Below are 24,509 nucleotides of genomic sequence, written 5' to 3' on the forward strand. Positions count from 1 at the left end.
CATGCTGCCCAAGGCCATGGAATTGATAAGTAAGTAGGAACTTGAACACCCTCTTGTAGGTCAGTGTTCATTACATGAACTTCTAAAAGTCATGAGGAGAGGCTTCTTTCTGGCTGGGGTGGGGGTATACTTTGCAGTGTCCTGCTATGTGGCATTATTATGAAGCCTCTACTTAACCTTTAAAAGACGGCATTTAAATTCCCGTAGTGGGGTCTCCCAGCCAGAGCTTTTTTGGGCATTTAAATTCAGTTCAGCAGGCATTTACTTTTTTGCCTCTTATCTATTTTTCCAGTTATTTATGAAAATTTAAAACATTTATAACGAAAATGTATTGTTTATTATTAAAGTTTTCTTTTAATATATGTTACTGATGTTAACCTTGCCGGGAACTAAAGTTTCCTTTCGTCTGATAAAGGTTTTAATAAGAGGGAAATGGAGGTGATCATTGCTTAACATTGATCAGGTGTTAAAAACATGTTAGAATGGGTTTAAGAGGTGTCCAGTTTTCATTCTCATTTCTAGGGGGAGTGGGGGGAGGCCTCTATGTGTACCTGTAAATTTTGTCTTTTACAAATAGCCTAATGGAATGAAGTTAAAAATAGCTAATGCCATTTTCTTACTAAATACAATTAGCTGATCAACTGTGTGGATTTGGTAGATTCATCCCACTTAGCAAAAATTTAACTCTGGTTAATATAATCGATTCTTTTCCTCCATTTTCTACATGTTATTGTGGCTTCCACTTGTTCTGGAAATTAATCCCCTAGGATTGTTATTCTAATTTGTCAAAGGCAGGCCCAGTTTTGGAGAAGGAGCTTAGTTATTGGATCACATGATGATCCCCAATTGCTAGGCCACAGATGATCCCTGGCTCAGCTGCCTTCAAATTTCTGGGGTAGATTGCCATCCAGTTGCCTTCCAGAGATGCTAGTCTTGTGGAACCCAGGCTCTGGATTTTTAACAAAAAATAATTTTGAAAACTCCTCTAGTTTGGGGGCTAATGATCAAAGATTATGTTTCCAGGAACTTGAAATTCCAAATATAATTCTCTCCCCATCCTTTAAGAGTTCTTGAAAAAAAAAAAAAAGTAAATGTTCTAAGTTAATACTTAGGGCCATTCAGATAATGATCTCTTCAGATAATTTTGAAACTCCTCTAGTTTGGGGGCTAATGATCAAAGATTATGTTTCCAGGAACTTGAAATTCCAAATACTGTATAATTCTCTCACCATCCTTTAAGAGTTCTTGAAAAAAAAAAAAAGTAAATGTTCTAAGTTAATACTTATGGCCATTCATTTTTGTAGGGGAGAACAATGGGGCTGGTGGGTGGGGCAGCAGAGAGATAGTGGGGATGGAAGGTAGGCTGTGGAAGATGGTGGTGGTGAGGTCTGAGGGATGAGGACTCTGCAAAAAAAAAAAAAAAAAAAAAAAAAAGGTCTGGGGCCAGGGAAGGTATGGTAGGACTCAAAGAGAAACTTGTCCCATTCAACAAAGGTACCCAGGCTCAGCTCTGGAGGAGTGAATACAGTCTGTAATCTTTGCTATCTTACTTCCTTTGGGAAAAAGACAACAATAGTAAGTACGGTAGACGGTATTTAGGTTTCAAGAATATATATAGTGTTGTGATTTTCATCCCCTTCACACCTAAGAAACAAAGCAAAATCAAACAGCAATCAGCAAGTCTGAGTATTGAACTGTCTATGAAAACTGTTATTAGAATTTATTAGATATGAAAAGATTTTACTTCACTGTAAGGAGGTCACATTTGCAATTTGATGGTGGAAAGTTGAATGTTCCAGTTTGTGACTATTGTATTCTTTTTTTTTTTTTTTAAATATATATGTATGTGTATATATATATATATATATATATATATATATATATACACACACACACACACACACACACACACACACACACTTACAGAGAGGAAGGGAGAGGAATAGAGAGTTAGAAACAACAATGAGAGAGAAACTTAGACCAGCTGCCTCTTGTACACCCCCTACTGAGGATGTGCCCACAATCAAGGTACACGTCCTTGACTGGAATCAAACCTGGGACCATTCAGTCCATAGGCTGATGCTCTATCCACTGAGCCAACCTGAATAGGGCTGTATTGTTCTTCATGTTGAAGAAAGTAGATACACAACAAATGAGAATGTTCTAAAAGGAATAGGGCCCTTGTGTGTGGTGGAGAAAGTGGGAGTTGGTATAATTATGGGTTCTTGCTGAGCTCTGGGTGCTCGGCCCCAGGCCGAGGCTACAGAGATGGACATCAGCATTGCTCCCGCCCAGGTGTGTGGAGCACAGCCCAAAAGCAGAGAAGCTAATTGAAAAATATTGTCCTTTAAAAAGAATTACTGGTACTTTTTGCTTAGCTTCTCCTTGAATTGTGCCTTGTCCCTTTTTCTTAAGAGTACCGCACGTTAAACTGTGATTTACTCATCTCTGTAATTAGATGTAGTGATTAGAAACCCCTTTATCTTACTCTACAGTTTCCCTTTATGGTGCATTATGAAAGAATAATAGGTAAAAAGTTCAGAATGGGGGAAAGAATAAACAGAATGTTGAATGGTAAAAGGAGACAGAATGCTGAATGGATAATAAAATATTTAGTGCTTTTCAATTAACTGTTCTCACGATTAGTACACTGGTATATTATGTCATAAAAATCACGTCTATTAATTTTTTGCGGCCATTATCTTGACTGTGATTTACTCCCCTCCAATCATTAACAATGCCATTAAAAAGGTGGATGGAGATGAATGTCCTAGATAGAGTTCAGGGATATAATAGGATTATTGTTTAGGGTCGCAGAGAGATTGAAGACCAGCAAATGGAGGGAAGGGGGTTTGGAAGTGCGGCGCTCACTGAGAGGAGAAAATAGAAGAGGAAAGCCCTGAGACCTGGGGTTTGAAAGACATGTTGGCCAGTTGGTGTGATGGGGGGAAGAGCGCCTTAGATGAGGCCGTGCTACCTTAATCTGTGGAAGACACGGGTTGTGCAAAGCCCAGTGACTTGGAGAGCATGGGTTTCCTCACGGTGGAATTTCATTCGCACGGGAGAAGATAAATAAGTGTGTGTATAAGAGTCCCCGGGGTCCTATTGGAGGCAATGAAGCAGTCTTGTTCCAGGTTATGCTGGCTGCTTGAGGGCAGCGTTTCCATCCAGCCAAAGAAAGGGCCGTGACTCTTCATAAATAGTTCCCTTCTTGGGAAAAGGAGATAAGCTGTATAAGCAGAAAAATGTTAGTGGTCCAGCCAAACCCGGGCTCTGCAGACTTGTATTGCTGCTGTGCATTTTGAGCAGTTTGCTCATGAAAACTCCTTTCCTTCTTTTTATCTATCTGTCTGGGTGTCTATCTTCAATGATCAGTTAATCAATATTCTGTTCATCAAGCTATGATTGGTTCTGACTCATTAGGGTCTTGAAATATCTTTTGACTATACTTGAATAGAAATTTATTACTATGAAAGCAATGCTTAGAACACATGTGTCAAACACAAGGCCCGCGGGCCAAATCCGTCCCGCCAGGCCTTGCAATGTGGCCCGCACCGCGCTGTCATCACTGCACTCCTCTGCGTTTCCATCACAATGACAGTTTATGACTGTTCAGTAAACCATTCGGCCCGCGATTTAGGCTGGATTTTAGATTTTGGCCCCTTCTCTGATGAGTTTGACACCCCTAGCTTGAAGAATCTCATTTTCCTCATTAGTACTCGGCACAACCACAGGCCTTAGTGAATGTAGAAGCTATTTTCATTTAGGTTCTGAAATTCTAACTTCCTACCTGAGCTGCTCAGAGTGGGTGCCAGAGAAGGTCCAGTGTATGTAGAAGGGCATTCCTTTCTATTTCTAAGGCAGGGGTAGAGGCCAGAATCTGAAGTCCCTGGTTTTCAAGTGTTAAATAGGTCTTTTCCAAATGAAGTTTGGCCACAAGACATGTCCTCATAAAGCAAGTTAATCTGTCACAATTTAATGAGCAGGAAATTGGGACTGACTAATCAATCAGACAGCATTTTTCCCAAGCTTAGTATACTTTTGAGGTAATATCACTTTTAAGTTTTTTATTTTAACCAGGAAACATAACATTTGTCTTTACTGTTAATATCTGTCATGGAAGTCAGCATAGCTGCTCATAGCCTGGCCTTGAAAATTTAGACTGAAACCTCAGAAATCTTTAAAAATGTTGTAATTGTAATATTTTGTAACCTAGGAATTTAGGTGTTATATGTATGTTTTTAGATTGCTCTCTTTAATTCCCATAATGAGATTACATATATATATTTTATATGTGTGTAATATATATTTATATATAATTCATAATATTTTATTTATATATAAACAATAGTTTTAATATAAAATTTAATATAATTATGTAATTTATTTATATCTATAATTACTCTGGCAGCCATGTAAATGAATAAATGGACAAGGATCCAAACCACATCACTTTCATGATTACTTCTGATCATTCTATCTGAATCAAATCCTGGTCAGTTTTAGTCTTTATTCTACAACAAGTGGCTTAGCTATATTAAATTCTGGTCACTGATGTAACTTTTGAGTCACAAGTGACAGAGAAATGAAGGTCCACGTATGTTATACTAGTCCTAGCTCCCATGCTTCCGATGCTTGGAACTCCCTTTGGAAAGAGAGGACATTTCCTTCGTGCAGTGCCCAGTAGTTGGGCACCAGCTGTGTAAGTTACAAGAAATGTCTACAAGAGTGTTTCTTACAGGAAAGGAATTCTACTAAGCACATCCATCCTGCAACACTCCTTCCTGCAACACCAAAATCAGTTTCATAATGCCGGGCAAGAGCAACCTACAGTAAGGCTTCCCCAAAGCCCTGGGTCAAACTCCAGGGCCTTTGTAGTCATGAACTCTTCCACAAAGTTGGCAGCAGCCACTATCCTATCATTTTGCCAGTGGGCATGCTAGACCAATGGTTTTCAATGTTGGCTGTGTATCAAGGTATGCAAACTACAAATTCTTAAGCCCTACCCATGGAGAGTCTGATCCAGGGGGTGAGCCTTAGGCATTAGTATTTTTAAAGAGCTTCACACATAGTGATTCCAATTTCCAGGCAGAGTTAAGAATTACTGCCTTAGATAGTATGAAAGCAAGGCTAATATTATCTTATTTGCACATATAACAGGCATCTTTAAAATTCTGAGGACTCACCAAAGAGCTGTGTCTACTCATAGAGTCTCAAACATTCTCCTTTCCACAAGCAGCCCTACTATCATAATTTACAAATAAAATAAATTGTCTGCCTAACTCTGATGTCCTTACCTCTTAACACTAGAAATTGTTGTCTCTTTTCTAAGAAACCACCCTCTTCTAGTCTAGAGGTGTGCAGGCATCCTTTGCTTGCTGGTTGAGCTCTCAACAGATGGTGAGTGTCCACTGTCAGAGGAATCCAGGTGACTGAATCATTAATCTCAGCTCAGATGAAACGGGTACTCAACAGTTTTGAGGCATGTTGATCCTGTCTTCCCCATGGCTAGGAGAGGTCAAGCTCGTGGTTCATACCTTTACAAAGTATGGTTGTATTTTATTGGGCCATGTCTAGCCTAGGACCAGTTGGTAGACATTAACCTGACCATAAGACAGGGAATAATTCACTTGAATGATATACCAAGTGTTATTTGATATATCTAGGGAAGGGTTGTTGTTTGATACCCATAGGGAAGGGTTTCTCTACAGCAACACTAATGACAGTGGGGATTGGATAACTCTTTGTTGTGAGATCTGTCCTGCCTGTGTATTATAGAATGTTTAGCAACATTGCTGGCCTCTCCCTACTACATGCAAGTAGCAACTGACCCACACAAGTCATGACAATCTCAAATATCTCCAGATATTGCCAAATGTCCACTGGGGGACAAAATCACCCCCATTTGAGAACCACTGCTCTAAAGGGAAACTGCAAATTAATCACTATGACTCAAAAGCATGAGTTCGTCTTAGGTCTCTTTTTATTTATTTTTTGTTATTATTTTTTTAATCAATCTTTATTGTTCATATTGTTACAAAGGTTCCTCATTTCTTCCCCCCACCACCAGGTTCCCACCCCACCCTCTGCCCCCTCCCCATCCCCCATTGTCCTCATCCATAGGTGCAGTTTATGTTCAGTCTCTTCCTCCCTCCCTTTCTCTGATAGTAAATCCCTTTTCAGATAGTAAATCAGTTACTTAGCATTTTCTCATATCAATAATACCACCACATGCCCAATGATACATTTCACACAAAAGACATTTCCAAATAGGTCAACCAGCCTCATCCAGGCCCCACCCAAGGCACTCACAGATCAACACAGATCAACACCCCAGCCCTATACTAACTCAACAAAACCAGATCTAAGCCTTCATCACTTGATTCAGCAGACCCTCAAGTTCCCACAAAAGTTTCCAGCCAGGTCTGAGAGGCAGTCGTGGGGCAGGGGCAGGCGAGGAGCGAGCTGTTCCGGGCCTGGCTGCTCCGGGCCTGGCCTCTGTTGCTCTGGTTCGTTCCACAACCAGCTGCTCCGGGACTGGTCACCACTGCTCCCGACCTAGTTGCTCTGGACCTGGCTGCTGCTGCTCTGGGCGTGGCCTCACCCGACCCGGCTGCTCTGGGCCCGGCTGTTCCGGGCCCGGCCGCTCTGGGCCTGGCCGCACCAGACCCGGCTGCTCCGGGCCTGGCCACTCCCAGCCTGGCAGCCGCTGCTCTGGGCCTGGCCGCACCAGACCAGGCTGCTCTGGGCCCAGCTGTCCCGGGCCCGGCCGCTCCGAGTCTGGCCGCTCCCAGCCTGGATGCTCCGGGCTTGGCTACTGCTGTTCTGGACCTGGCTGCTCCCAACCCGGCTGCTCTGGGCCCGGCTTCTCCGGGCCTGGCCACTCCGGGTCTGGGTGTTCCTGGACTGGCCACCCTGGGCTTGGCTGCCTCCACCTCAGGCCTGGCTGCCACTGCCCCAGGTCTGGCTGCTCCAGTGCTGGCTGTTGTTGCTCTGGTTCTGGCTGCTGCTGCTCTGGGGCCTGGCCGTTGCTGCTCCGGGCCCGGTTGCCACTGCTTTGTGCCTGGGCACTCTAGGCCTGGCCGCTGCTGTTCCAACATTCTGTCCTTTTTTTTTTTTTTTTTTAAATGCATTTATGTTGCAATGTTGACTGGTGAGTTGAGTTCTGACTTAGTCTTTGATTTTTCAAGATCTTCTTTGTATTCTTTCTTAAGTAATTTTACTATCTTTTGCTCTCACTTGATTTCTTCACATTGAGAACTTTGGTTTCTTCCTCCTTGTCCTGGGAGCTCAGCAGGTTGGCCTGTGGCACCCCTTTGTTCTCCGCGGACTCCTGCGCTGCTTCAGCCTGTTGCCGGGATCGGCGCCGTCCAGGAAGCAGCGTCCGGCCTTGGCTCCTTTGCCCGCGCTCAGAGGTCGAAGGCTCAGGCCCCCCCCCCCCTCCCCGGTGGGGGCCCCGTCGCCCGGCTCCCTGCCGGCACCCGGCTGGCTGGTGTCTGGCAGGGGCTCCTGCTCCCTGTTGCATTCCTCCAGTCTGGAGCTTTTTTTTTTCTCCTTCCTGCTAGGGGAGTCTAGGATCAGAGTCAACAGACTGTCCTCTGCAAGCAGTGCGCGCGACTCTGGGGTCTCTGCTTTTCTCCACTCCTCTGGGATTCTGCCTCACAGCCCTGTCTCCCCCTGCCCGGGCCTGGGTCCCCAGGGTCTGGTCCAGGACTGGGGTTCAGAGCAGTCCGGACTGAGGCTCAGCGCCGCCGGAGGCTTTGTTTCTTCCCTCTAGGGTAGGGTGTCGAACTCAATCAGAGAAGGGGCCAAAATCTAAAATCCAGCCTAAATCGCGGGCTGAATGGTTTACTGAACAGTCATAAACTGTCATTGTGATGGAAACACAGCGGAGTGCAGTGATGACAGCGCGGTGCGGGCCACATTGCAAGGCCTGGCTGGACGGATTTGGCCCGCGGGCCTTGTGTTTGACACATGTGCTCTAGGGTAATCCAGTATCAGAGTCAACATTCAGTCCTTTGCGCGCAATGTGCGCGCAACTCCGGGTGCACGCGACTCCGGGGGCCCTGCTTTTTGCTGCTTGCTTGGGGTTCCGCCTCACAGCCCCGTCTCCCACGCCGGAGCCTGGGTCCCCAGGGTCTGGCTCATATCTGGGGTTCAGCACTGCCGGTTCGGGGGTTCAGCCCAGGCTGGGGGTTTTATTTCCTTCCTGCTAGGGAATGCCAGGCAGCACCCAGCCCTCTCCTCCTCTCCGGCTGCAACCTCTCTGCGCGTGTGCGTGTGAGCGTGCAGCATGTCTCCGTACCTTAGGCTTTTTTTCAGCTCCTCTGATTTTCCTTCTGGTTTTCTCTTCCCTTCTTGTTGTAGAATTTTCAGTCAGTCGACTACCTGTAGCTCTGGGCAATGTCCACTCTACATTTTAGTTGTATTCCATTGAAATTGTTGTGTGCTGCTGCGGTTAGGTGTCTACCCGAGCAGCCATCTTGGATCCTCTCTTAGGTCTCTTTTAAAAAAAAATATGTCATTATTGATTTTAGAGAGAAAGGAAGGGAAAGAGAGAGAAAGAAAGATACAAACATCAATGAAAGAAACATCAACATCCATTGGCTGCCTCCTGCATGCCCCTACTGAGGATTGAATCTGCATCCCTGGCCTATGCCCTGACCAGGAATGGAACCAGAGACCTCTTGGTACATGGTCAACGCTCAACCATGGAGCCATACTCATCAGGCCAATGTTAGCTCTTTTTATGTTGCATTCCATCCCCTTGTAACTACATTTAGAATGGTATACTTCTCCAGACTGATTGGAGTATTGCTTGAATGCTACCCAGATCTGTTTATCTGAGATGAATATTTTCCTGAGGTTTATTGAGGATGTTTCTGGAATACCTGTAAAGAATGAGGAAAGATGTTTGGGTAGAGGAAGATATTGAACTGCTGGGAAATTGACATAGGGCCCCAGCTGATCCTCTGGAGCTGAGATAATGTTTCAGAGCTGTCCCCAATTGAGGCGAGGGGGCCAGACCTTTGAGCCTCCTCTAGCAGCCAGTCACAGAATTTGAGCTTAACATCCATTACCCCCCTCTCCCCCCCCATCAAGTGTGGGGGCTAATCTCAGTAGGGCAACTGCCTTTAGCCCAGAGCAATTCCTGTAGAGAGACTTGGCTATGATCTGCTCAGGGGCCAAACCTCCAGAGAGCAAGGTGCATGAGAGTCTTGGCCCTGATGGGTTATCTGGGCAGTGCACCCTAGGTGAAAAGAAAACAGGTTTATAAATCATTTAAAAGATGTGTTGGAACTAAAAATATGAGAAAAGAAGAGGAATTATAGCCCAAGTGTGAGAGGGACTACACCGAAGACCTATGTTGGGTGACACTTACCTAAGGGCTTTACTGATGCCGAATATACTCTTCTGCTTTCTTATTGGGAGTGATCTAGTCTTTGTCTTCCCCGATCTGTCATCTCAGAGCCAGAAATTACATTAGCTAAAGCACATTTTGAATGGTATTGAAAGAACATGATTCTCGCAGAAAGGCAGATAGTGCTAAGGGGTGACAGATGATGGATGATCCCTGACACTGTTTAAGCAAAATGTCACCTGTCACCATTATGGGCCAAGCGTATGTAATAAGAAGATTGCTTATCACAGCAGACTACGGATCTGCTGCATTGCTAGGCAGGTTTCCATGGCTGGAGAGGCCAGGGATGTGGCTTATTTAACATTTAGTAAGCAGCATGCTAATAGCAGCTAAGCATTGCTTTGCAGCATATAGCTGCATCCTTAGAAAGTTATGTTGGATTAATGGGTTAAACTTTTGTGCTGGCCCTGATTTATTCAGTAAAGCTAGGGAAGCTCAGACCTGCATAGGCATCTCTTAAATTCATTTCAATCGCACCAGAGAATAAGAGAATCAGGAGGAGGAGGAGAAAAAGAGCCAGTGAAAAGGAGGAAAAAAGAAGATGGAAAACAGAGCAGGAAGAAGGTGATAAAGATGATTGTACAATGCTTGGTTTTAAATAAATAGGTGCTAAGGTTTCACTGGTTTAAGGCTTATATAGCTAGAAAATATTTTCCATTGTTTCATTTGACCCTCCCAGGTTCTTATTATGGGTTTGTTCATGTTATTTATAGTTCCTTTCTTACTACTGGACAGATACACATACCCCTCCTATAAAACACAAAATATGACGTCATTTTCTTTTGCTGTTCCATTTACTGTTTGTTCTCAATGGTGTTTTTATTTTTCTGGGTAGTTTCTAATATGCTCTCTGGAAAAATCCCTTGCTTAGCAGTGGCTACATAATTACTATCTGATTGGAGGTGGGAAATCAAGGAAATTGTCTTGAAGGGGCATTTGGGTAGCAAGCATGTTATTATATCTACTTACTGGGGTCACATGGGAGGAGACTTATAGAAATTATAGAGGATCCCTCAGCCCCAAGCTACCCTTGGAATGGCCATGCTGTGATATGGGAAGAGAGGTGATATCCTTTTTATGGAAATTGGGAACTGAACAATGTTTCTTATTCCCAAGGCAACTGCAGATTGTTCCTTATCAGAAGCCAGCAGTCCCTTCCCATCCACCTAAAAATACTATGTGGAATCTATTATCACAGCTTAACTAGTCCTGGTGATGGATTACTGCTACCATCATTACCAACCTGTTCTGCCACCCTCAGGAACAGAGCCTAGAGTTATGGCCATTGCCCTTTCCCCACAAGGTGAGTGCTTTTTCCAGCAGCTTGCCTGGTATGTGACATGAGAGCATTTCAGCATGGTGAAGAAGGAGAGAGGGCAGGCTGGAGGGGGCAGATACAGATGGGTAGTCTGTGGGGAACAAGAATTCAGCAATTTAGAACTCAGACAGCCTGGGCCTGCTGCATGGGCCTTGGTGTGGCTTCTCATTTTATCAAACAGCACTCTCCCTCTGCTTCCACAGCCTCCCACAGCCGTCCCGCAGAGCAGCGTGGGAAGACAGAAACAGCTGTGCACGTTAGCAGCTTCAGCTGTTCCCACAGCAGTGTGACCCCACAGAATCCTGGAAGCCATCAAATATTTAGGAGAATGCTGTGTAGACCTTTGTGTGTGTCATGGCCACAAATGCCAGGTGCTCGGTTTGGATGCCACTGTGTTCTTGTTCATGTGACCAGAAAATTGTGAGAAAAAGGAAATGGCTCTTTAACCACATGGTACAGCGTTCTCAGATCCACTGCCTTTTGATGCGCACTATACAGTGAGAGCTTATCAGTTTCTTGCTAGAGAAAACTGAACAAGGACAATAGTGCAGTAGGAGTCACTCGGTCCCAGATGAAAAACACTTGAGAATATTTATTTCTTATTATAATCTATTCATTAAATGCCGAAGCCTGGCCCTCTGGGAGGAATCACACACTACCACCCATACTGGAGATGAGATTGTGAATTTAGAATCTGCCTTGTCTGATAAATAGGAAAACTATAAGCTGCCTGAAAATTCCCTGGTGACTCTGGATGCTGGAGAATGCAGCTAAGGATACCAAGAAGAATGTGTTGTTATAGCAAAGTGAGGCCTAAATTTCCCACTAAGTAGTTCCTTTCAGATTGACTTATTTGGGAAGGGGTAGAGGGAAGGGGGCGGAGGGGTGGAGATAGCTAGTTTGTGTAATCTTGAAGTAGAATACCCACTTTGTAAAGTTTTTTTTCTTTTTCTTTAACAGCTTAAGTATCTTTAACACAACTAAAATGGCTTTAGATTTTGTCTTTTCTGGATGACAGGAAAGCCAATTTTTAAGATCTGCATTATAGCTTAATATTATATCATTGGTTCAGTGTCAGCCAATGGGAAGATTAAGTTGATTTCCCTAATGGCCGTTCTTGATTCAGTCCTAGTCAACACTTCCTTAATGACTGGGATGATGGAATAGGAATCTGCTAGTTAATTTTTCCAATAAAAACATCTAGGTGGGTGGCTTATGTCTTAGAGAGTCAGATTTGAAATATATATATATTGTGTGTGTGTATATATATATATATATATATATATATATATATATATATGATTTAAAGCTACAAAATTGAAAGGCTGGTTACCAGATAATATTAGGGAGGACCATCAAACTACATAACATAAATGGGTGCCTATGGGTAGAGATATTATAGAAAATGACTGGGAATTCATAACAGACCCAAAACTATACCAAATCGAAAATCAAGATGTACATTGTCAAATAACCAGGGCAGCATCTGTATTTCCAACACTAGGTCTTTTGACCATTGCTTCGTTATACTCTGCCCTGGGAGTGATGAAAACAAGTCCCTGTACAATTTTGATGAGGGCTGGTGTTGACTTTTTAAGAAATCCAGATTGCAAAGATCGCTGGTGTCATGGAAGAGGAACCTAACTAGATATCCAAATTTAAAGTAAGAAAACTGCCAACCCCCTTAATTAAGTAAAAAAAAAAAAAAAAATCAGATCCTGGCTCATACTTTGACTCTAATTAGCTGAGTGGCCTTGAACAAGTCTCCCAATATCTTAGGTCCTTTATTTCTTGTCTTGGAAATGAGGGGTTGGATTAGTATGGTAATGCTCAATCTGTGGTCTTTAGGGGTAATGGGAGACAGAACTATTTTCAGTGCTTGAAAAGGCCTAAAGAAATAGTATGTCGCTGAAACCGGTTTGGCTCAGTGGTAGAGCGTCGGTCTGCTGACTAGGGGGTCCCGGGTTCGATTCCAATCAGGGGCATGTACCTTGGTTGCGGGCACTCCCCGGTGGGGGTTGTGCAAGAGGCAGCTGGTCGATGTTTCTCTCTCATCGACGTTTCTAGCTCTCTATCCCTCTCCCTTCCTCTCTGTAAAAAAAAAAATAAAAAAAATAAATAAATAAAAAAAAAATAAAAATCAATAAAATATATTAAAAAAGAAAGAAAAAGAAATAGTATGTCTCCTAGAATGGAGGCCATATAAACTGTTATTTAATGAAGGTGGCAAACAAAAACTTTAAAAACGTATATACACATAGGGAAAATAATAAAGTTCTTTTTGGTTGTCGAAATATAGGAAGTATTTTAGCCTCTAAATTAAAGTTTAGGATGACCCTGATGACAAGCAGAATTGGGAAACTTTGAAGGCACTGTGTTTGTACTGCATAAAGAGGAGCTAGTGAAACATTATCAGTGGGCAAGAGCATTTGTTTGCAAGATTAGAGGGAAGACAGGAGGTATCTCATAGCCATGTGCCAGGCACTGTTCTAAATGCATCAATTCACTTAATCTTCAAAATTGCCTTCCAGCCAAAACCGGTTTGGCTCAGTGGATAGAGCGTCAGCCTGCGGACTGAAAGGTTCCAGGTTCGATTCTGGTCAAGGGCATGTACTTTGGTTGCGGGCTCATCCCCAGTAGGGGGTGTGCAAGAGGCAGCTGATCGATGATTCTCTCTCATCGATGTTTCTAACTCTCTATCCCTCTCTCTTCCTTACTGTAAAAAAAAAATCAATAAAATATATATTTTTAAAATTGCCTTCCAAGGTCGGTACTGCTAATATCTCACCTTGAAGATGAGGAGTTGGAAGCATAAAAGTAACACATTAAATTCATTAAGTGTTATCAATTATTACTAATGATTTGGATTGTTCCCAGTGTTATACAGTCATTGATCCCTCAGAAATTAGAGAGACATAGGTAAAGAGAGCAAAAACAGGGTTTCTCATCTTCAACATTCTCCAAGGATAAAATTAAAGGCTTTGGACTAGAGGACCTTTGTCCTAGGTAAGCCTCTGGTACTGAATACCTGTGGCCAAGTTTAGTATGGGAGAATGTTATTGGGACATTGGGTTACTACCTAGTGTAGGTTAACCAAAACTGTAATGTTGGATTAACTACATCCTTGAATAAGACCTGTTTCTGAGGCTTTATTTCTTGAACTGGCCTCACATATTATGCATCTGAGAGGAAGTCTGCTGGCCTAATGCACGTAGACAGCAAGGAACCTATATAATAAAAGCTTAATGTGCTAAGTGTCCGGTTGACCAGTCAGCTGTTAAACTAATCAAAGTGTAATATGCTAATGATATGCTAAGGCCGCTCAACCGCTTGCTATGACATGCACTGACCAACAGGGATCAGATGCTCTGACTTGCTGCTGGGGTTCTATTGGGACTGAGCAAGAGAGCCGAACCTCCTGCATCTCTCCCTGGCCACAGTTGTGCACCGGTGGGGTACCTGGGCCTGGCCTGTGCTCTCTAGCAATCCTGGACTGCTTAACCAGGCCACAGGACCCCATTGGTGCATGAATTTGTGCACCGGGCCTCTACTTGAAAGATAAAAGTAAAGATAAGCCTTCTGCATGTTAGACTCAAAGGACATGGGTGATTCAGTATATAGCAGGGATGAGGTCATATGGGCTCATCAGAGTCTAAAACAAACCCTGGGACAACTCTGAGGGAAGGGTAGACCATGACAGCAATGGAACACTATTGTTTCTTTATGCATAATAATCAAGTTCAGGGGTTGCAAATTCAATGACTGTAGTTGAGAAAATGGGAAACATTCTGGGGAGGACTATGGCAATTTGGAGAACATGTGTTTTCTCTGAAAGTACTAAGTAGCTAGCATATCACGGCTAGGAAAGCGATTCTTATATAAAACTTCCATTTTTTTTTTAAAAAGCATATATGTAATTTTCCTTATTCTCAAACTCATTAGTAACTTAAAAAATAGGAACAAAGCAAAAGCCAGCATGGACATGTCTGATTTGTTCTGTATGAATTCAGGCTGGTGACTGGGGAAAGGTGGCAGCTGAGTACTCATACAGTTCGCATACAGACAGCTGTTTCAGGATACCTGTCAGAAGACTTAAAAAAGTCAGAGGCGAACGCTGATAAGAAAGATAAACTGCAGTAATTAGCTGAATATCTCACTAACAGAAGCCTCAGGATGGTTGTCCTGAGTTTTTGCTGCAAAGTACTTGTCGGCAATATTTTAAGGACTTAATAGAATTTTATTTTAAAGCCATGACATTAGCACAGTTAAGCCAATCAATGTTTTTTAATAGCCTTTTAAAGGTGCCGTTTTAATTGTGCTCTGTGGGAGGGAGAGGCACACGGAGATGGGAAAAACATCTAAAAATGGCTTAGTCAGACTCTTTCAAAAATATTTGCAAGTGCAAATTTCTGGCTTGGCTTGATTGCTGTTGAAGTGGGGTTAGAGTGTGAGATCTAAAGGGCTTACTTCCCCGTGAAAAAAGCAAAGACTTAACTCTTGTGTAGATTCATTCAGTTCAGCACCATAGCAAAATATTTAGAATCTGCACTGTTTTCCCTTTAGAGCAGTAAGAGTGAGAGTTGTGGTTTCCCTTAGAGGAGACTGGCTTTATGCAGAAGTTTCCTGCCCTCCTCAGGGCCTGAGAGAGACAGAGAACACTCACATTGCTCCTTCTAGCAGTCCTCAGACCTTCTGAATGTCTGCCAGTGATCACTTCGGTTTTTATAGTTAGAATATGCCTAACATCTGGATGAATAGCAAAAAGTGCCATTAACTTCCAACTAGCTTGTTGGCACCATGCCTACATTATTGGCAGAACTATCATAGTCCATCTCCTTTTCTTTATAGCTTGGTTTTGTGTGATTCTTTTTTTTTTTTTTTTTTTAAATGCTTTCATATTATCCTGTAGGGAACCCCACTATAGCTATGTGATACAAGGAAGTTATTATTAGTTTCTGTTTTATAAGTGTAGAAACTGAAGCTTAGAAATATGGAGAAGTTTACCCAATGTGGGTTCTGCAAATTCAACCGGCATTTCATGAATACTGTAGGCTTTCAAAAATGATTATTTTACAGTCCCTGCTAACAAATGAGTGAGTCACAAACCTACTACTTCTCCTTACTTCTTCTCTAGTGCTGTTTCCATGAAGTTATGTTGTCTCTTGCATGGCGTTATTTGGTGGTTTGGAGTTACAACATAAAAACGAAATATGGTACAGATAAGTTGGGGGAATGAATTAATCAATAGAAAGAGTATTGGGTCTTTCTTTTTGTTTTGATTACTTTCTGAAAGAGAGGTAATTTTGAGGTTGTTTTTCAAGCATTTCAGTCCAGTGTTTCATCACAGTGCTGTGTGCTGCTGTAGCTGCCTGTTCAGTTCCAGCTAGAGGCCATGTGCATATAGTATACAGTGGAACACACTGAGCAAGGTAGAGAGGTGGATTGGAGAAGAGGGGAGGTGTCTGGAAACTGGTTTACCATGGCCATGTGTGGCCAGGCAGGGACTCCACTAGTAGATTTTAATGCCTTTATATTTGGCCTTACACTTGCCCACTCCTATTAGGAAGTGACATGCTTGATGGTTTGTTGTTCCCTTTAATTTCCTAGGAAAAAAGTTCCTTTTCTAAGTTAAACTAAGAGGAATAGGTTTCTCCCCCCAACCCCGCAACTTAGTTTTGTTTGAGGGTCCTTATGAGAAGTGTATCGGAATCAGAAAATAGGAGTGGCTATCAAAGATGGTACGGTATTTTAACCAAGGAGAGAATCCACTCCAGGGCAGAAGAGTGTGGTGCAGTTTCATTGAGCTAAATTGGCACACTAGCTCTGCTGTGTGATCCTTTGGCATTTAACTTTTCTGGGACTCAGTTTCCTTATAGTAAATTCGATTGAATAATGCCTATTTTAATAGCTGTTTTATAGGTCACATGAAATAACATGTGTGAAAGGTTAAGCAGGTACTCAGTAATGGTGGCAGCTTCTTCTACTGTGATTGTCATCTTCACTACCACCAGTGCATCAGGATAGGGAGAGTAGGAAACAAGGTTAGCGCTAGACTACCACCTTTTCCAGCTCTTGGATCCTGCTATTATGGTTAGAAGGGCAAGAATTATGTCAAGTAAACCATAATTAGAAACCCCTACCTCAAATATTTTGGCTCAAGAGGTAGTACTGCAAGGATTTTAAATAGTATTTTAAAATCAGTTTAGTCTGGAGGATGCAGCAGGCACTAGAATTTTATTTTTTATTTTATTGTTTCTAGGAAATATTTTTAATTGTTTGAAGCATTACAAATAGTAGTACATATGTCTCCTCCCCCCCCACCTTGACCTTCCCCCAGCCTCTCCTACCCGCCCCCCATATGCCTTCACTTATCTCCCCCCCCCTCCCCCCTGTGCCTTGTGTCCATTTGTTATGTTTATATGCATGCGTACAAGTCCTTCGGTTGATCTCTTGCAGGCCCTCCCCCCCCAACCCCAACTTAGGCACCAGAATTTTAGATTCCAGATATGTCCTCAATTCCATTAAACTATTCAGCCACTGTGGTGACATACATTAGTTTTCTGGACTTCAGTTTGCCTGTGTTAAATGAGAGTGGAACAATGTCTCAGCCAAATCAAAGTGGTAGAAATGTTTGAATGATACAGGCCAAATATTCAGTGGGTAATCTATTGTGAGTTCCTCCCCTCCCTCACCCCCATCAAAATCACACACATTTCCTCTCTTATTCTCTTTGTAATAAATTCTTTGGTACAGTAAAGACCCAACCATGGAGCTTATGCTTTCATTTATTCATTTACTGAAGGACTTTTTTTCTGAGCAACTATTACATGTCAAGCATTAACCTATTTAGGGAAGTGCTTGGGTTCCCCCAGGAATTGTAATGGAGAGCACATGAATTATGGGTTCATATATGATCTGACAGCATAAGAACTTTGTAAGTGAAAACAGTGGGTCAGGAAAAAAAGAGGCAAAGTCCATCTCTGCACAATGAGAGACTGAGTTTGGAATGATGCACTGTGATCTGGGAACCTCATTATTAGCAAGTCAGAGACATACTGGAGAGTGTTCAGAGAAAAGCAACAGGAATGATAAATGGGCGGAAAGACTGATTTATGAAGACTTACACAACAAAATATGTATTCTTGGATCAACAAAGACTTCAGAAGAAATGTGATCACTATCAACAACTCTCTGAAGGTTATGAATACCCCAGAGACATCCCAAAGGTATTTAGCCTGATATTTGAAATAGTGACAATGAATCAGAGAATAGCAAATTTACCTGTGGATCAGAGAAATAGGAGGCTAGTAAATCCATCCATGCCTTATTGACAAAATATAACTTCTAAGGGCAGCATCATTAATCTATTTTAGTTCCTATATATATATTTGCAGTTGTAATTATGTAGAATCTGTTATCACTTCATTTTCAGTGGTTTTATGTGTGTTTCCTATTTACACACCTTCCCTGAAAATGTCAAGAATGAAATATTTGATTATTTTTTTTACCTTCTACTTCAAAGGCTTGGGGATAAAAGAAGTTGAGTTATGAACAAATTGTTTTCTTAAACCAAAGTGCACATGCTTAACTTTTGTTCAAGGTCATTGTCATAATGTAGGACTTTATTCCTATGAAAAGCCAAATGGGTAACTCTTTATAAAACGATACAGTTTTCACACACACACACACACACACACACACACACACACACAGACAAGACAGACAGACAGACAGACAGACACATGCATGCTCGTGATACCATACAAAGTTTTCAAAGGCTATAAAATCAAAATTTAAGGACAGAATCCAATCTCATGCAATTTTATTTATTCTGGATTCCTTTAAGAGAGGTTATTTTTCCTCTGGGTTAATAGTGTAATACTTCAGGAAAATAACGCAAGTGGGACCAGGCCACAGACACTCTTAGAGGAGCTGTGGCCCGACAGCTCTCAGCACTCTCACTGTAAGAGCTGGGAGACGTAACTGGATCCAATGGAAGACTGCCATTACATCTATTAAAATACTCTTTGGCTCCCAAACCCTGATTGCCAATGATGATCTAACTGGTTTCTGGGCAGTGACTCCATGTCTGGATTGGGGCTGGGTTGGGTCAGGGGTTGAGCTCACAACCCAGGCTGAGACTATGTGGTACGTGCCCCTTGGCCATGGTGATTGGTTCAGGGGTGAGCATGGATTTGAGTTTGGACTCAAAAGACATTTTTTTTTTGAGAAGGCTGCAAACCAGACCTTCTCCTTATGATCTGTGTAGCATGCAGATATGAAAGCTGAAAATGCTGGGGTAAATATTGCTGTCATGGTGGGAGCCAGCCTGAGAACGAGGACTGTGCCTTGACAAGTGCAAAGCCAGGGAAATCATTGGGAAGTGGAGCTGGAGCCCTGATGACAGAGTATCTGGATCAGGTGCTACCTCTCTGTGCTATTTTCATTTATTATAGCTAATAAATGCCCGTATTTATTTACCAATTTTGACCTGAGCTTTGGTCCCTATGACATAAAGAATCCCAATTGCTATTTGAGTAAGTACCAAGTTGTGTGATAGAATCACAATTTCTCTCTAAGTGTGAAGGGGAAAAGGTCCATGTGAGCTGGGAAGGTAATTATGGTGATAGCTGAAACTATGGAGGGAAGGATGGAACAGAGGGCAGGAAGTAGCTAATAATATAGTGTCCACTAGGCACTGAGATGGGGCCCCACAACCTATCTTCATAACACATCTGCCCTGTTTGTCTCATTGTCCTATTTTGTAAATGAGAAAACTAAAGCTCAGACAAGTTAAGCTCAAGTCACCCAGTTAGTGAGTGAAACTTTTAGGACTTAAACCCATGCTCCTCCCATGACTCCTCCCTTCACCAGATTTAAACTTGGGTTCAGAATATCTGGGCTATAGCTCTGGCCAGTGTGGCTCAATTAGTTGGGCGTTATCCAGTGCACCAAAGGGTTCCCAGGCTCAATCCCCAGTAGGGAGCATGCAGGAGGCAGCTGATCAATGTTCTCCCACATCCTTGCCAATTTTTAAAATTGATTTATTGAGGTCCAGTGTATGAATTTGTGCACTGATGGGGTCCATTGGACCCCAACTGGGCTGTTCTGGGCTAGGCCTGTCGGGAGGAGAAGATGGCAGGAGTTTGGGTGGCTGGCCCATCCTGATCAGGGCCAGGCTGGCTGGGGGAAGGGGCCATGGGTGACTAGCTGGTGGGCCCCACCCCTTATTGGGGTTTGAGGGCAGATTGGGGGCAGGCCCAGCTGTGGGGGGAGGCTGTGGGTGGTGGGCCGGCTGGCCCTGCTCCCAAATGGGGTGGGGGGATGGAAAGGGGCTCAATGGCTGGGGGAGGGGCTGTGGGATGCTGGCTGGTCAACCCCACCCTGAATTTCAACTAGAAGTTTCAAAGAACCACAAGATTAGAGATGGACAAATGCTATTCAGTCACAATATCTGTCTCCCATCTCCCTCCCTAAGATTCTCCTGTTGTAGCTCAAGCCTTGATACTCTTTCTGTTCTGGATATACAGTACTACAGTGTTTTTCAACCTTTTTTGGGCAAAGGCACACTTGTTTCATGAAAAAAATCACGAGGCACACCACCATTAGAAAATGTTAAAAAATTTAACTTTGTGCCTATATTGACTATATATAAAGTAATTCTCTTGAATAGGAATCAAATAAACACAAAGAAAGTATTTTATAATTACTTTATTATGAAATATTAAGTAAACAAAATAGTGAAAAATTATAAAATTCTTGTCTTGTCTGCACCTACGGCACACCAGGCAACATCTCGCGGCACACTAGTGTGCCACGGAACAGTGGTTGAAAAACGCTGCAGTAGTAGATACCGTGTTTCCCTGAAAATAAAACATCCTCTGAAAATAAGACCTACTTACAGGTTTCCTTCTGAGTGAAATATAAGGCATCCCCCCCCCAAATAAGGCCCCCCTAGGCTCTGTCTCAGAATGAAAATTAATTTACAGTAAACTGGTCACTAGGGCTGCCCCGACTGGCGTCTAGCAACCAGTGACAATAGGCGAAGTCCTGACGTCACTGCTGTGTGGAGGCGGAGCGGAGGTCAGAGTGAGTGGTGAGTGCAGAGCGGGAGAGAGGAGGAGACTTTTGCAGATGCATGTAGAAAAACAGGAGGATTAGAGTGGACGGACGCGGTGAAGGTGGTGAGTGCTGGTCTGTCTCTGGTGACACTACCTGATGCTCCTGGCCACCCTCATGATGACTGAAGGTTCTCAGTCAGTGGCAGACCCTGCTCCAGCCCAGATCCAGGCTCCAGCAAGCCCAGTGACAGTCCCCAGGCAGGCCCAAGGGGGTAAATGTCTGATAAAGGAGTAGGGGGGAATCTCTGGTGAAGGTGTTCCGTGGCACAGGGATGGGGGGAGGAGGATCACTTAAAATGACACAGGAGGATCAGAGGGGGTAATCAAAATGAAACGGGAGGATCAAAAGGGGTTACTAAAATGGTAATCCCCCCTCTGATTCTCCTATGCCATTTTGATTTCTCCCCTGATCCTCCCTGTGTCATTTTAAGTGATCCTCTCCCCCCACCTTGATACCCCAATTCCTTTTTTTTTATCCCTAGAAATGAGCACAAAAAGAAAAAGCTACTTCGTGGAGTACAAGAAAGGAATTGTGGAAGACTCTTGGGGCCAAAATCTCACTGCTTTCTGCAAAGAGAAGATGTTGAATATCCGATTGGTCTGAAAATGGCAAGCAGAGTATGGTAACCTCATTGAACAAGTGGACAAGGGAAATGCTAAAAAGCACAAGTGTGGATCAGGTCGGCAACCATTATTTTCCGAGCTGGAAGACCTGATCTGTGAATGGGTTGTTGACAGGAGAGCAAAGGCTTTGGTTGTGAATAGGGCTCAGATTCAAGAATTTGCCCTTGCAATGGCACCACAGTTTGACATAGCCCCCGAAGACTTCAAAGCATCACAACACTGGCTGGATAATTTCCTTCAGCGAAGTGAACTGTCTTTAAGAAGATCTACAACATTGTTTAGGTTGGAAGATACTCAAGTTATTAAGCGAGCACTTGCATTCAAGTCCTTTATTGATGATGCTGACTTCTCTAAATAGAATCTTTCCAACATGATTGCTATGGATGAAACTGCAGTGTTTATATGCCAATCATCTCAAACAACAATTGAACAGTGGGGTGCCTCCTTAGTGTACATTCCCTCCACTGCTTATGAAAGTGCATGTGTTTCCTGTATTTTGGCAATTCAACTGGATGGCACTAAAATCCCACCTTTAATCATTTCTAAGGGCAAGAAGGAAAATATTGAACATGTTTTGGGCGTTTTTATTCTTGAAACCGAGAAAGCCTGGGCCACACAAGCAGTTATAAGGAAGTGGGTCGATGTAATGCTGCTGTTTGTTATGTGAGGGAGCCAAAGAGGTCTGCTAGTCTGGGATGCAGCCAGCACTCACCGTGCTAAAGATATGAAGACATTTCATCACAAAAGAAAAATAGATCAGATAATGATTCCTGCAAGAATGACGGCCTATCTTCAGACTTTTGATATTGCAATAAACAAGCCATTCAAAGACAATTTGCACATGGAAATTAATGACTAAATTGGAAATAGAATGGAGAGAAATCAGCGTGGAACCTTTGTGAAACCTAAACTGCAAGAAGTTGTGACTTGGGTGAAGAATTCATGGGAGAAAATCACTGACAGTTGCATTGCAAATGCACTGCGAGAAGGCTACCTTGTCAAGTACTCATTTAAAGACAGTGCTATTGCTAAAGGGGAGATTTGGTCCACTGATTCTGAAAGAAATGGAGTCACAAGAAATTCACCAGGAAATTCAGGAATTGGATTGTTATGATGATGTTCCAGAAGATGATGACATGATTGTCATTGAATAAATGAGTAAATTCTTGATACTGTAGAATTCACAGTTTGTCTGGTTTACCGTACCATATACAGGTAATAAATTTCCTTTATTTTCATTTAACAATAAATGTGTACCGTATTCTTCTTCATGGAAAAATAAGACATCCCCTGAAAATAAGACCTAGTGCATCTTTGGGAGCAAAAATTAATATAAGACACTGTCTTATTTTCGGGGAAACAGGGTAGCTCCTGTGTGGCACTGGGGTTAGATCCCTTTGTGGGTAGTGGAGAACACCCACCTCTGGGGCATCCCCTTTATGCACTTTGACTTGGCTGTTCTTCCTGGAGGCCAGGGTTGCTCATATGGACTCTGGGTTCCCTTTGATCAAAGAGAGCCTGGTGTCAGGCTTTGGTCAGCCATAAACCACCCTGTGAAAAACAAGAGTGATGTGATGATTCTATTCACTTCTCGGTGCTGCCAAACCTGGGGCACATCTCACCAGTGCAGGCTTCCTGGAAGGCCCTCAGTGTTTCCTGCTGCTGGCTGGAAACTCAGTGAAAAATAACAGTGTGGAGAGAGGTGCTCTGTGGATGTGTGCTGGCGATGCCTAGGGAAATTGATTTTATCTGAGGGTTGATTTTTGCTTTAAATTGACCATTAATTTTGCTGTATGACTTTTAGGGGGGAAAAGTATTTTTTGATCATATTTTTATTCATGTGTCCTTCATGTCCATCATATTGATTTTGGACATGATTTTCAGGGAAACTTGATTTTCAAGGACAGCCTTTCTTTCCTACTTGCCAAGTCATTCCAGTATTAATTCTTAACTTTTAGGAAAAGATTTGTGTCAAAGCAGAAGACTTGACTCAGATGGAAAGCAGGGTCTTTGAAGATCCTCAGGACTACAGAGTTTACAATGCTTTTATAGTTATTATTTATTTCAGAAGAATATATTATTTTAGAATATATTATTTCAGAATTATATATTATTTCAGAAGAATCAGGTGCCAAACAGTGATTGCCAAGAAAGCCACATTGGTATATTCAAGTTAAAAAAGTGGGAGGCCACAAGGATAGTGGGGTTATGGTGCTTTATGCTGAGAAATACCAACCAGTTAGCTCTTCATGACTAATGTCTGAAAATGTAATCCCCATCTGCATCTCTGACTATACTTTGACTTTGAACCTGAACAAAGGCATGGATCTACCAAACGACCTACTCATTTATTTTTTAAAATAAATCTTTATTGTTCATATTATTATGTTCCTCACCCCCCCCCCCATTGCTCCCCTCTACCAGGTTCCCACCCCACCCTCTGCCCTTTCCACATACCCTCATTGTCCTCATTCATAGGTGCACAGTTTTTGTTCAGTCTCTTCCTGCACCCCCCACTCCCCTTTTCCCCGAGAATTGTCAGTTCACTCCCCTTCCATACCTCTGATTCTATTATATTCACCAGTTAATATTGTTCATCAGAATTGTTAATTCCCTTGGCTTTTAGTTTCACTTGTTGATACGTATTTGTTGATCATAATTTTTATTTATATCTTCTGCCTCTTCCTAAATAACCCCTTTCAGCAATTAATATAATTCTGGTTTGGCAGTGATGAACTCCTTTAGCTTTTTAATTTTATTTGTGAAGCTCTTTATCTGGCCTTCAATTCTGAGTGATAGCTTTGTTGAATAGAGTATTTTTGGCTGTAGGTTCTTGCTATTCATCACCTTGAATATTTCTTGCCATTCTCATCTGGCCTGCATGGTTTCTGTTGAGAAATCAGCTGACAATCATATGGGCAACCTACTCATTTATGAATCCTGACATATCTGCTGGTCCATTTTAATTTTCCTGTCTTTACTAATTTTCTTTCTCTATTTTTATAATATGTTTTGGCCATCTTAT

This window comes from Pipistrellus kuhlii, unplaced genomic scaffold (assembly GCF_014108245.1).
Source record: "Pipistrellus kuhlii isolate mPipKuh1 unplaced genomic scaffold, mPipKuh1.p scaffold_m20_p_7, whole genome shotgun sequence".
Taxonomy (NCBI): domain Eukaryota; kingdom Metazoa; phylum Chordata; class Mammalia; order Chiroptera; family Vespertilionidae; genus Pipistrellus; species Pipistrellus kuhlii.